The sequence below is a fragment of the Papio anubis genome, chromosome 9 (assembly GCF_008728515.1).
Source record: "Papio anubis isolate 15944 chromosome 9, Panubis1.0, whole genome shotgun sequence".
Taxonomy (NCBI): Eukaryota; Metazoa; Chordata; class Mammalia; order Primates; family Cercopithecidae; genus Papio; species Papio anubis.
Genome location: NC_044984.1, coordinates 105,879,619 through 105,892,116, shown reverse-complemented (window position 1 = coordinate 105,892,116; position 12,498 = coordinate 105,879,619). Strand labels below are relative to the sequence as shown.

The window sequence follows — 12,498 nt, the reverse complement described above, 5'->3', positions numbered from 1 at the left end:
TTTATTGCCCAGGTTGGAGTACAGTATTGCGATCATGGCTTATTGCAGCCTCAAGTGATCCTCCCGTCTCAGCCTCCTGAGTAGCTGGGACCACAGGCACATGCACCATTACACCCTTCAATTTTTTTTTTGTTTTCTTGTTTTGTTTTGGAGACACTGTCTCGCTCTGTCACCCAGGCTGGAGTGCGGTGGTGCAATTTCTGCTCACTCCAACCTCCTCCTCCCGAGTTCAAGCAGTTCTCATGCTTCATCCTCCTGAGTAGCTTGGTAACACATGCGTGCACCGTCATGCCTGGTTAATTTTTTGTATTTTTAGTAGAGACAGGGTCTTACCATGTTGCCCAGGTTGGCCTCAAACTCTTGAGCTCAAGTGATCTGCCTGCCTTGGCCTCCCAAAGTGCTGCTCCCTACAATTTAAAAAATTTTTTGTAGAGACAGTCTCACTGTTACCCAGGCTGGTTTTGAACTTCTGCCCTCAAGTAGTCCTCTTGCCTTGGCCTCCCAAAGTGTTGGGGTTAAGGCTGTGAGCCAGCACACTCAGCCTAGATTATTCTTATGTTCTGTTCTTGGCACATAGTAGATGTTCAACAGTGTAGAGTCAAACACATTTGGAGTTGAAATTACTCTGGTGTTTGTTTTGTTTTGTTTTTTAACCAGAAACACGAGCACTTTATTGAATGCCATTGTAGAAAAGTGTGTGAGGATAAAGGGCTGATACAGGACTTGGCTTTGGGGGCAGGGCGAGGAATGGAAGGTGGAGTACGTGGGATTCAGATCATGGGCAGAGCTCCTGGCCTAGATGATGCCTCCTGATCTATTGATAGACATGAAAGATCAACACTAGGATGATGATGAGCAGAATGGTCATGATGATGTGCACAGTCAGGTCCCAGATGTTCAGGCACTTGGCGGTGGAGGTGTAGGCCTGGGCCCTGGTCAGGTCGCCAACCATTTTCCTGTCCCTAGACTTCGCAGAGTAGACCAGTGCTATGAAGCCCAGGCAGCAGGAGTTCATGAAGTAGGTGTTGAACAGGGACCAGACAACATGGTCGGGCATGGAGTTCTCACTGTGGATGTAGATCATGGTGGACATCAGGGGAGCATGGTTGTGGGGCACCCCCAGCACAGCCACCTCTTCTTGCTCCTCCTTGAGCATCTCATAGTTAGGGGGATGGCCGATGTTGGTGGGAGTGAAGAGGTTTGGACAGTGTGGTTCATGGTGTCCAGGGAAGACCAGCTGTGGTCGGGTTGCTGGGCTGGTTCTCAGTGGGCCCCTCCCTTTGCCTGATAGTTTGGATTTCTCTGGCTCTGGTGGTTTTTTAGTACTCATTCTATTTACAGGTGAAGAAATTGAGACCAAGAGGGTTATTTGCCAGAGTGTCTCATCATTGGCTGCATAACTGACATTAGAATCTGATGTACTTCTATTTCTAATACATTGCTTGCTTTTTTTTTTTTTTTTTTGAGATGGAGTCTCGCTCTGTTGCCGAGACTGGAGTGCCGTGGTGCCATCTTGACTCATTGCAACCTCCCTCTCCCAGGTTCAAGCTATTCCCCTGTCTCAGCCTCCCAAGTAGCTGGTACTACAGGCGCCTGCCACCATGGTCAGCTAGGTTTTGTATTTTAGTAGAGACGGGGTATCAACATGTTGGCCAGGCTGGTCTCGAACTCATGACCTTAGGTGATCCACCTGCCTCAGCCTCCCAAAGTGCTGGGATTACAGGCATGAGCCACCACGCCTGGCCTTTCACTGTCATTTTTGTTTTTCTTCATCCTTCCTTTCCTTTCTTCTTTTCTCCCCCCCCCCCGCCTCCTCCCCTCCCTCCCTCCCCCACTTCCTTCCTTTCTCTACCTCTTTTTATTTCTTCTTTTATTTTTCTTTCTCTGTCTCTCCCACCCCTTCCTCTCCCCCACCCCCCACCTACTCTCTCCCCCTCCCGTTTTGTTCCTAAGAGACAGGGTCTTATTATGTTGCTCAGGCTGACCTTTAACTCCTGAGCCCAGATGATTCTGCCTCCTGAGTAGCTGGGACTACACCCACCTCCCATTGTCATCTTTTGTTTTTTTGGAGACAGAGTCTTTCTCTGTTGCTCAGGGTGGAGTGTAGTGGCACGATCATAGCTTACTGTAACTGTGTAACCTCGAATTCTTGGGCTCAAGCATTCATCCCTCCTCAGCTTGCTGAGTACCTGGCCTGGGGCTACAGGTGTGTATCACCATGTCCAGCTAATTTCTTTTTTTTTTTTTCCCTCCGGAGACAGGATCTTGCTCTGTTGCCCAGGCTGGTGTCGAACTCCTGGGCTAAAGTGAACCTCCTACCTTGGCTTTCCAAAGTGTTGGAAGGGATTACAGGCATGAGCCACTGCACCCAGCCTCCTCTTTCTTCCCATTTAACTCCTAACCACACCGAACTTTCTGTCTGCAGAGAGGAGCATTGGTCAACAGTTCACAAAATGGCTAGGCGTGATGGCGTGCACCCATAGTCCCAGCTACTTGGGGAGCTGAGGTCAGAGGATGGCTGGAGCCTGGGAGTTCAAGGCGCTGGGCAACACAGCAAGATGTCATCTCTGGCCGGGCCTGGTGGCTCACACCTGTAATCCCAGCACTTTGGGAGGCTGAGGTGGGTGGATCACCGGAGGTCAGGAGTTCAAGACCAGCCTGGCCAACATGGTGAGACCCCCATGTCTACTAAAAATACAAAAATTAGCTGGGCACAGTGGCGCGCTCCTGTAATCCCAGCTACTCGAGGGGGCTGAGACAGGAGAATCGCTTGAACCCAGGAGGCAGAGGTTGCAGTGAGCCAAGATCAAGCCACTGCACTCCAGCCTGGGTGACATAGTGAGACTCTGTCTCAAAATAAAAGAAAGTCATCTGTACTATTGCATGTTACTCAGTAGTTTCTTTCTCTTTATTGTTGAGTAGTAGTCTATTATATGCATGTACCAGTTTGTTCATCTACTGGTGGACATTGAGTTAGCAGGTTTTGGCTATTAAAAATAAAGCTGGAGGCCAGGTGCGATGTCTCACGCCTATAGTCCCAGCACTTTGGGAGGCCGAGGCAGGAGGATCATCTAAGGTTGGGAGTTTGAGACCAGCCTGACTGACATGGAGAAACCCCATCTCTACTAAAAATATGAAGTTAGCCAGGCGTGATGGCGCATGCCTGTAAACCCAGCCAGGAGGCTGAGGCAATAGAATTGCTTGAACCCGGGAGGTGGAGGTTGCAGTCAGCTGAGATTGCACCATTGCGCACTCCAGCCTGGGCAACAAGAGCGAAACTCTTGTCTCAAAAAAAAAAAGAAAGACAAAAATAAAGCTGGTGTGAATATTTATGTACAGGTTTTGTGTGAACATATGATTTTATTTCTCTTGGTTGGCATGCATGGAAATGAGATTGCTGGGTTTTGTGGAAAGTGTTTATTTTTCCAGGGTACATATAATCCTGTGAGTGTTTATTTAATTTTAAAAGTAATTGTTAAACTGTTTGCTAAAGTGACTGTACTATATTTTCTTCCCCTAACAGTGTATTAATTTTTTTTTTTTTTTTTGAGACAGGGTCTTGCTCTGTCACCCAGGGTGGAGTGCAGTGGTGCGATATTGTCTTACTGCAACATTGACCTCCTGGGCTCAAGTGATCCTCCTGCCTCAGCCTCCTGGCTGGGACCACAGGCGTGTACCACCACACCTGGTAATTTGCTTTGATTTTTAGTAGAGAAGAGGTCTCACTATGTTGCCCTGACTGGTGTAGAACTCTTGGGCTCAAGTGATTCGTCTACCTCAGCCTCCCAAAGTACTGGGATTACACGAGTGAACCACTGTGCCTGGCCTCATTGTGGGTTTCTTTTGCATTTCCCTAATGCAAAGTGATATTGAGCATCTTTTCATGTGTTTATTTGACATTCATACCATCTTCGGTGATGAGAAACTGTGTTTATGCATTGCTTAATGATGGGGATGTGTTGTGAGAAATTTTTTAGGTGATCACATCATTGTGCAAATATAGAGTATACTTACACAAGCCTAGATGGTATACCTACTACACACATAGGCTGTGGTACACAGTATTACTCTTAGGCTACAAATCTATATAGCATGTTACTGTACTGAATATTGTTGGCAGTGGTAACATAATGTTAAGTATTTATGTATCTAAACATATCTAAACATAGAAAAGGTAAGTAAAAATACAGCATAGAAGATAAAAGTGGTATATCTGAATAGGTCACTTACCATGAATGGAGCTTGCAGGACAGGAAGTTGCTTGGGATGAGTCATTGTATGAGTGGTGTGTGAATGGGCAGGCCTAGGACATTACTGTATACTACCATAGATGAACACTGTACAGTTAGGATACACTAAATTGATAAATATCTTTCTTAGTTTGTTTTTTGAGACAGAGTCTTGCTCTGTCGCCCAGGCTGGAATGCAGTGGCATTATCTCCGCTCACTGCAGTCTCGGCCTCCCAGGTTCAAGCGACTATTCTGCCTCAGCCTCCTGAATAGCTGGGATTACAGGTGTGTGCCACCACACCCGACTAATTTTTGTGTTTTTAGTAGAGATGGGGTTTCACCATGTTGGCCAGGCTGGTCTCGAACTTCTGACCTCAGGTGATCCACCTGCTGCGGCCTCCCAAAGTGCTGGGATTACAGACGTGAGCCACCGCACCGGGCCAGAGATGAGGTCTTGCTGTGTTGCCCAGGGCGTTGAACTCCTGGGTTCCAGCAATCCTTCCACCTCAGCTTCCCAAGAAGCTGGGACTGTGGGTGCACACCATCATGCCTAGCCGTTTTGTGAACTCTTGACCAGTACTCTCTGCAGACAGAAAGTTCAGTGTGGTTAGGAGTTAAGACTTGTAACCTCTGACTTCAAGTGATCTACCCACCTTGACCTCCCAAAGTGCTGGGATTACAGGTGTGAGCCACTGTGCCTGGTCAAAAATACCTTTCTTTAAGAATAAATTTAATTTAACTTACTAGTTGATCATTGTATATAGGTCTGTTGTTAACTGAAACATGCGGTGCATGTCTTTATTTGGGATCTGACTTATGTGGAAGTATTTGCATTATCTTCCTTCTAGATTTAGAGCATCTTGACAGTAGGAACAAGTGCCTTGTACAACTTTGTATGCTTAGTAAGTTATCAATTTGCTGTGGCCAGGTGCAGTGGCTCACGCCTATAATCCCAGCACTTTGGGAGGCCGAGGCAGGCAGATCCCCTGAGGTCAGGAGTTCAAGACCAGCGTGGCCAACATGGTGAAACCCCGTGTTTGTTTGTTTGTTTATTTATTTATTTTTGAGATGGAGTTCACTCTGTCGCCCAGGCTGGAGTGCAGTGGCGCAATCTCGGCTCACTGCAACTTCCGGCTCCTGGTTTCACGCCATCTCCTGCCTCAGCAGGAGTGGGACTACAGCCGCCTGCCACCACGCCCGGCTAATTTTTTGTATTTTTAGTAGAGACGGGGTTTCACTGTGTTAGCCAGGATGGTCTCAATCTCCTGACCTTGTGACCCACCCGCCTCGGCCTCCCGAAGTGCTGAAATTACAGGCATGAGCCACTGCGCCTGGCCTACCCTGTGTTTATTAAAAATACAGAAATTGGCTATTTGTGGTGGCACACCTATAGTCTCAGTGACTCAGAAGGTTGAGGCAGGAGATTCTCTTGAACCCAGGAGGCAGTGAGCAGAGATCGTGCCAGGGGACTTCAGCCTGGGCGACAGAACGAGACTGCGTCTCAAAATAATAATAATAATTTGTTGAATATGTGACTATTGGTTTTATTTTTATTTTTATTTTTTGAGCTGGAGTCTCGCTGTGTTGCCCAGGCTGAAGTACAATGGTGTGCAGTGGTGCAATCTTAGCTCACTGCAACCTCTGCCTCCTGGGTTCAGGTGATTCTTCTGTTTCAGCCTCCCGAGTAGCTGAGACTACAGGCATGCACTCCTGTGCCTGACTAAGTTTTGTATTTTTAGTAGAAATGGGGTTTCACCATGTTGGTCAGCCTGGTCTCGAACTCCTAGTCTCAAGTGATCTGCCTACCTCGACCTTCCAAAGAGGTGGGATTATAGGTGTGAGCCATGGTGCCCAGCCAGACTATTGGTTTTGTTTTGTTTTATTTTATTTTATTTTACTTTATTTATTTTAAGATGGAGTTTATTTCTCTCTTGTCGCCCAGGCTGGAGTGCAGTGGCATGATCTCGGCTTACTGCAACCTCCGCCTCCCAGGTTCAAGCGATTCTCCTGCCTCAGCCTCCTAAGTAGCTGGGATTACAGGCGCCCACCACCGTGCCTTGCTAATTTTTGTATTTTCAGTAGAAATGGGGTTTCACCATCTTGGCCAGACTGTTCTCAGACTCCTGACCTAGTGATCCACCCACCTCGGCCTCCCAAAGTGCTGGGATTACGGGCGTGAGCCATCGTGCCCGGCTGTTGGTTTTATTATTAGGCAGTAGGAGTTGACCCTGTCAAGAAAAAGCTGTCATGTAGAAAGCATGGCATTTAGAGGCATACCACGTTTAATTCCCTACCCTTTTTTAAATTTTTGGTATACCTCCTGCTTGTGAGGCTTGGGAATACAGTAGTGAATAAGCCAGATGAGGTCTCTCTCTTTCTGGAGCTTATGTGATAGTATAGACTAGACAGAAAGTTCACATTACCCCTGCCACCTTATGGTATTGAGGTGTTTGAGATGGTACTGTTTACTTCTGCCTCATAAAATCTTAAAAGGAGTTCTTTTAGATGAAGAGAAAAACAAAACAAAAAAAAAACCAGAAAAAAGAAAAACCATCTGAAGAATGGGTCTGGGTCATGTCTGTAAACCTCCCCACGCCATGGGGAGACTGAAGTGGGAAGGGTCGGGAGTTCAAGACCAGGCTGAGAAACATAACAAGACCCCATCTCTACAAAAAATATTTTTTAATTAATGGGGGATGGCAGCACACACCTGTAATTTCAGCTACTCACGAGGCTGAAGCGAGAGGATTGTTTGAGCCCAGGAGTTCAAGATTGCAGAAGCTATGGTCACATCACTGCGCTCCAGCCCCTCTCATCAGCAGTCTGGTATGTTGCTAAGGGTCTTGTTCTTTTTAGTGCTTCAGGGACAGCCACTGGCTAGGCACAGAAATAAGTATGTTTGAGAAGCTTTCTGACCTCAGCTTGTAAAAATTGATTAGGGTCATAATTAAAAAGGAGGGAAACAGGATTGAGTGGACCGGGCCCTACCCTGAGTTTATTCTCCCAGGGCATACATAATCTCATGTGATTACCACATAGCCCTGTTAGATCATCCGTTATCCTGTCCCCATTTTACCCATGAGGAAATGAAGGCCCAGAGAGGTTAAGTGACCTATTCAAATTCACTCAGAAAGTGGCAGAGACGGAATGAATGAGTTACTATCATTGTGTTTTGGATCTCTGAAAGGTATATGCAAGTGAGAACAGGACAAGAAAACTAGTGATGGTATTAAAAAATGTTATGATTAGTTTCTTTTAATCAGTCAGGAACTTGAGTCACTAGCTTCTCTGGGTGAAGGACTATACTTCAACAATGTGAAAAATGGAAAGAAATGAGGAATTTTGGCTAGGTGCAGTGGCTCACACCTATAATTCTAGCACTTTGGGAGGCCAAGGGAGGAGGATTGTTTGAGCTCAGGAATTCAAGACCAGCCTAGGCAACATAGTGAGGTCCCATCTCTACAAAAATAAATGAGCTGGGCATGGTGGTGGATGTCTATAGTCTCAGCTACTTGGGAGACTGAGTCAGGAGGGTCACTTGAACCCAGGAATTCGAGGTTGCAGTGAGCTATGATTGAGCCACTGTTTACCATCCCAGGTGACAGAGACCCTATCCCCCCACCGCCAAAAAAAAGGGAAGAAATAAAGAAAACGAGGAATTTACATTTGTGACAGATAGGGAATTTAGTTATTCATAGTCTATAAATGCTATAGGAAGTCTCCATACTTTTTTTTTTTTTTTTTTTTTTTGGAGACAGAGTCTTGCTCTGTTGCCCAGGCTGGAGTGCAGTGGTGCGATCTCGGCTCACTACAAGCCCTGTCTCTCGGGTTCACGCCATTCTCCTGCCTCCGCCTCCCGAGTAGCTGGGACTACAGGCGCCCGCCACCGCACCCAGCTAATTTTTTGTATTTTTAGTAGAGGCGGGGTTTCACCGTGGTCTCGATCTTCTGACCTCGTGATCTGCCTGCCTTGGCCTCCCAAAGTGCTGGGATTACAGGCGTGAACCACCGCACCCGGCTGGAAGTCTCCATACTTTTTAACCCAATCTAAAAGGGTAAGGAAATATATAAGAATGTCTATTGATTATTAAAATTTTTTCTATATAAAACATTTTAGAAAAAAACTAGCATTTCTGAGCCAAGTGGTAGTAGTGGCCATTTTTCTGAAGAAAAAAACCACATTTAGCTATCTATGATGTGAAAAGAGATGATGAACATTTTATTTATGTAATAAATGTTATGTAATAAAATAAATACCATTTATTGTGTGCCTATTAGGTTTCAGGAGAGCTGTGCCAAGAGCATTACTTGTATATCTTTTAAGTCTTATAACAGCCCAGCCTGTCAGACTGGTAGTGCCATATCCTTTTTACAGATGAGGAAGTGATGGATATGAGAAATTAAGGAAATTGCCCTTAGGTCAAAGAGATAGGAAGTGACAAAGCGACAAAGCTGAGATTTTTAACCTTGTGAGATTTCAAAGTCTTTGCTTTTTAATAACTGTTCCACTGCCTGTAATATAGAGATATGACAAAAGCCACTAAAAATTAATGAAGGAGACTGGGAGCAGTCGCTTACGCCTGTAATCCCAGCACTTCGAGGGGCTGAGGCGGGTGGATCACCTGAGGTCAGGAATTTGAGACCAGCCTGGCCAACATGACTAAACCCCATCTCTACTAAAAATACAAAAAAATTAGCCAGGCGTGGTGGCAGGCACCTGTAATCTCAGCTACTTGGCAGACTGAGGCAAGGAGAATCGCTTGAACCTGGGAGGTGAAGGTTGCAGTGAGCTGAGATTGCTCCATTGCACTCCAGCCTGGGCGACAAAGCAAGACTCCATCTCAAAAAAAAAAAAAAAAAAAAAAAATCAATGAAGAAAACAATCCAGTCAATGTTGTCCACCATAAAATTTCTTCTGTCAACCATGCTTTAGTCCTGGCAGTTCTCTGTCAGTGAGTTTCAGTCAAAAAGTTTGTTTATAATTCTTTTTTTTTTTTTTTTTAAATTTTGAAATTTGGAAACAGCATCATAAATGATGGTTAGTTTTCTGCAGCTGCCTCTTTTGGCAGATAGTCCATTGTTACTCATAATTAATTTGAACTAAAAGTAGTGTTGTACGATATCATGGACTGTGAATGTGTTTGCGACTTGATCTAAGAACCCACACACCACTTAGGATGTTTTTGTAGGAAAATTAGAGTATGGAACTCACTTGCCCACGCTTTCCCTGTCTCAGTCCATTTTGGTAGGCTGCAAAGTCTGGGGCTAGAAGGACACTGAACAAGACTTCAGCAGTACGTGTTAGTCTTCCAGAGGAAATGAATGTAATAGTTGAGGAAATAATTTCTTTCCTCTGTGGCTTTATGCAAATTCCTGGCTATACTGTTATTTATTTGGGCCAAACAATAATATCAGGTGGTTGTACATTTTATTGTTAATTACTACGATACATTGATTTTATCCATGGGTTTAGCCTAGCCTACCTTTTGCTGTTAGGCTTCAACTCTACTTGTGTTGGGTAACCCCTCTGCTTAAAAATCACCCTATTCCCAAGCCTGAGGGAGTCTTCTCCACAGCTTTCTATGACCTAATCCAAGGCCTGGCAAACTTCATAAAGGGCCAGATAGTAAATTTGTGTTTTGTTTTGTTTTGTGTTGTTTTGAGATGGAGTTTTGCTCTTGTTGCCCAGGCTGGAGTGCATTGGTGCCATCTTGGCCCACTGCAGCCTCTGCCTCCCGGGTTCAAGCGATTCTCCTGCCTCAGCCTCTCAAGTAGCTGGGGTTATAGGCATGTGCCACCATGCTCGACTGATTTTTTTTGTATTTAATAGAGATGGGGTTGATTCACCATTTTGGTCAGGCTGGTCTCAAACTCCTGACCTCAGATGATCCACCTGCCTCAGCCTCCCAAAGTGCTGGGATTACAGGTGTGAACCACTGTGCCCAGCCCGATAGTTAATATTTTAGGCTTTGCAGGCCATATATAGTCCCCTTTTTGTGAGTGTTTGCATGTTTTTCTTTACATACTTTAAAAGCTCTTTTTTTTTTTGGAGACAGTATCTTGCTCTGTTGCCCAAGCTGGAGTGCAGTGGTACAATCTTGACTCACTGCAGCCTCTGCCTCCGGGGGTCAGGCGATTCTCCTGTCTCAGCTTCCTGAGTAGCTGGGATTACAGGTGCATGCTACCATGCCCGGCTAATTTTTGTATTTTTAGTAAAGATGGGGTTTCGCCATGTTGGCCAGGCTGGTCTCCTGATCTCAGGTAATCTGCCCACCTCCACTTCCCAAAGTACTGGGATTACAGGCGTGAGCCACCGCGCCTGACCTAAAAGCTCTTTACAGTGTAAAAAATGTTCTGAGCTTTAAGCCATATAAAAATAGGCCATAGGCCCATGGGCATTTGCTGACCCCTGGTAGAACTCCATTTTACCTTTCTGATCATGTTTCCCATTAACTCTTCAAAAATAAGACCTCCATTTAAATCAAGATGGTCTCCTTCCTCACTGCTTGTGGAGGTTCAGTGCCCAGCGTCTGCCTCTTGCTTGCTTCTCCATCATTGTTCTGCCATTCGAGATCCTCATACTTACCCTTTAAGATCTAGCCCAAATCTTCCATGAAACTAATTCTAATAATTAAAAAAGAGTTCCTGTAGAACTTAACCTTGTCTGGTACAAGTTAGCTTTCTTATTCAATAGTAGCTTACTATAAATTACAAGAATAAAAAGATTACCATTTTCCCTCACACTGTTTTATGGAGAATGCCTAAAGTTATTTTTTCTTTTTACAGGTCAGTATTCCTATTTCGCATCCTAATCCCTTTTCCCAAATCTGAATTTTGGGATTGGAAGCTTGCGTTTGAGATCGTTATGATTTGACTTCTTTATTGTACACAGGAGCAGGGACTTTACAACTAGTATTCGCATCCCTGCTGCTTCATATTTGGTGATGTAAGGCGAGTTATTTTCACTTAGCTTAAGTTTCTTCCCCTGTAAAAAGGGGATGGAAGAGGATTAAATGAATTAAACGTGTAACACGCTTAAATCAGTGTCTGGCAAATAATAAGTGCTCAGTAACTTTTAGCTGTTCTTATTAGCGTGTTTGGAAACCAGTAGTAACTACACCAGCAAGTTAAGGTTGAAAAGTGGTATTTATGGGCTTGGGTTAGTACAGTATGAATGGATGCAGTTTAGCATTTCATTGAGTTTGTATATTCATTAATTCATTACACAGTTGACGCTGTCAGACTAGTACAGAGACAAAGATGAATGAAACATTATCTGTGCTTCCAGGTTACCCAATGTAGAGAAGGCAGGCGTGCAGATAGTTTAAACTGGTAGCACTGGGAGGGGACTGCCATGGGTGGGCAGTGAAGAAAAAGGGCTTCAAAATGGTGAGAGTTGAGAAGGATCTTCAAGGATGATAAGTAGTTTTCAGTGAGGCCATGTAAGAGAGGAGGAAGTTCAGGCAGGGAAGAGTTTGTGCTAAACCACGGGGATGCTATATACTTGGTGTATGTAGAAAAAATTTGGTTCATAGTGTGATAAAAGAATTGGAGGGGGTCCTCACTGAAAGTAAGGAAACAAATTTGAAAGAATATGTTTCAGTTAGAAAATGAAATGAGCTTGAAGTAAACACTAATAAGGTTTTTAAAATATAAAATTTCAATGTATTTAAAAAGAGAACAGTTGGATGAATCTTATGTACCTGTCACTCAGCTTTAGCAGTTATCAGTAAATGGCCAACCTTGTGTCAGCTATACTCTCCTCTCCTCCACTGATAGTCTTTTGAAGGGGAATACAATTGTTTTGTGGCCTCCAGGAAGGGATACATTTATGAGCAATGGGTAGATCATTGGGAGAGACTTGAGTTTCCTGTCAGGAAGCATTGTTGGTGCGTAAGTCAGAGGTGATATGAATGCCGTGGAAGGTTGGGTGGCTTGCTATCTGGAGAACTTGAGAAGATGGGAATGGGCACTGTCCAGTACTGTGGCTACTTCCACACATGGTTCTTTAAATTTAAAATTATGTTGATTAAAATTTAAATGTTTCAGTTCCTCAGCCATACTAGCCACATTTCAAGTGCTTAGCTGCCACATATGCCTAATGGCTACAATACTGGAGAACATGACATAGGACATTTTCATCATTGCACAAAGTTCTGTTGGACAGCATGGGACTAGAGCCCTAAGATCCTTTTCTACTGGAGTTGTTTGGATTTTTTGGTGTGTCTAGGTAGATCTAATTGTTCATGGCTTCATGACTAAGCCTCT

General features: G+C 44.6%; 1 protein-coding gene and 1 pseudogene across 21 annotated transcripts in view; one reads left to right on the top strand and one right to left on the bottom strand.

The window, feature by feature from the left end:
* ATXN2 (ataxin 2) overlaps nucleotides 1–12,498 on the top strand; it is a 155,529-nt gene that overhangs the window by 17,836 nt on the left and 125,195 nt on the right. The window lies entirely within an intron of this gene.
* LOC116268933 lies at nucleotides 652–1,349 on the bottom strand (annotated as a pseudogene). The gene has a single exon (XR_004176202.1). The product of XR_004176202.1 is annotated as an interferon-induced transmembrane protein 3 pseudogene (transcript).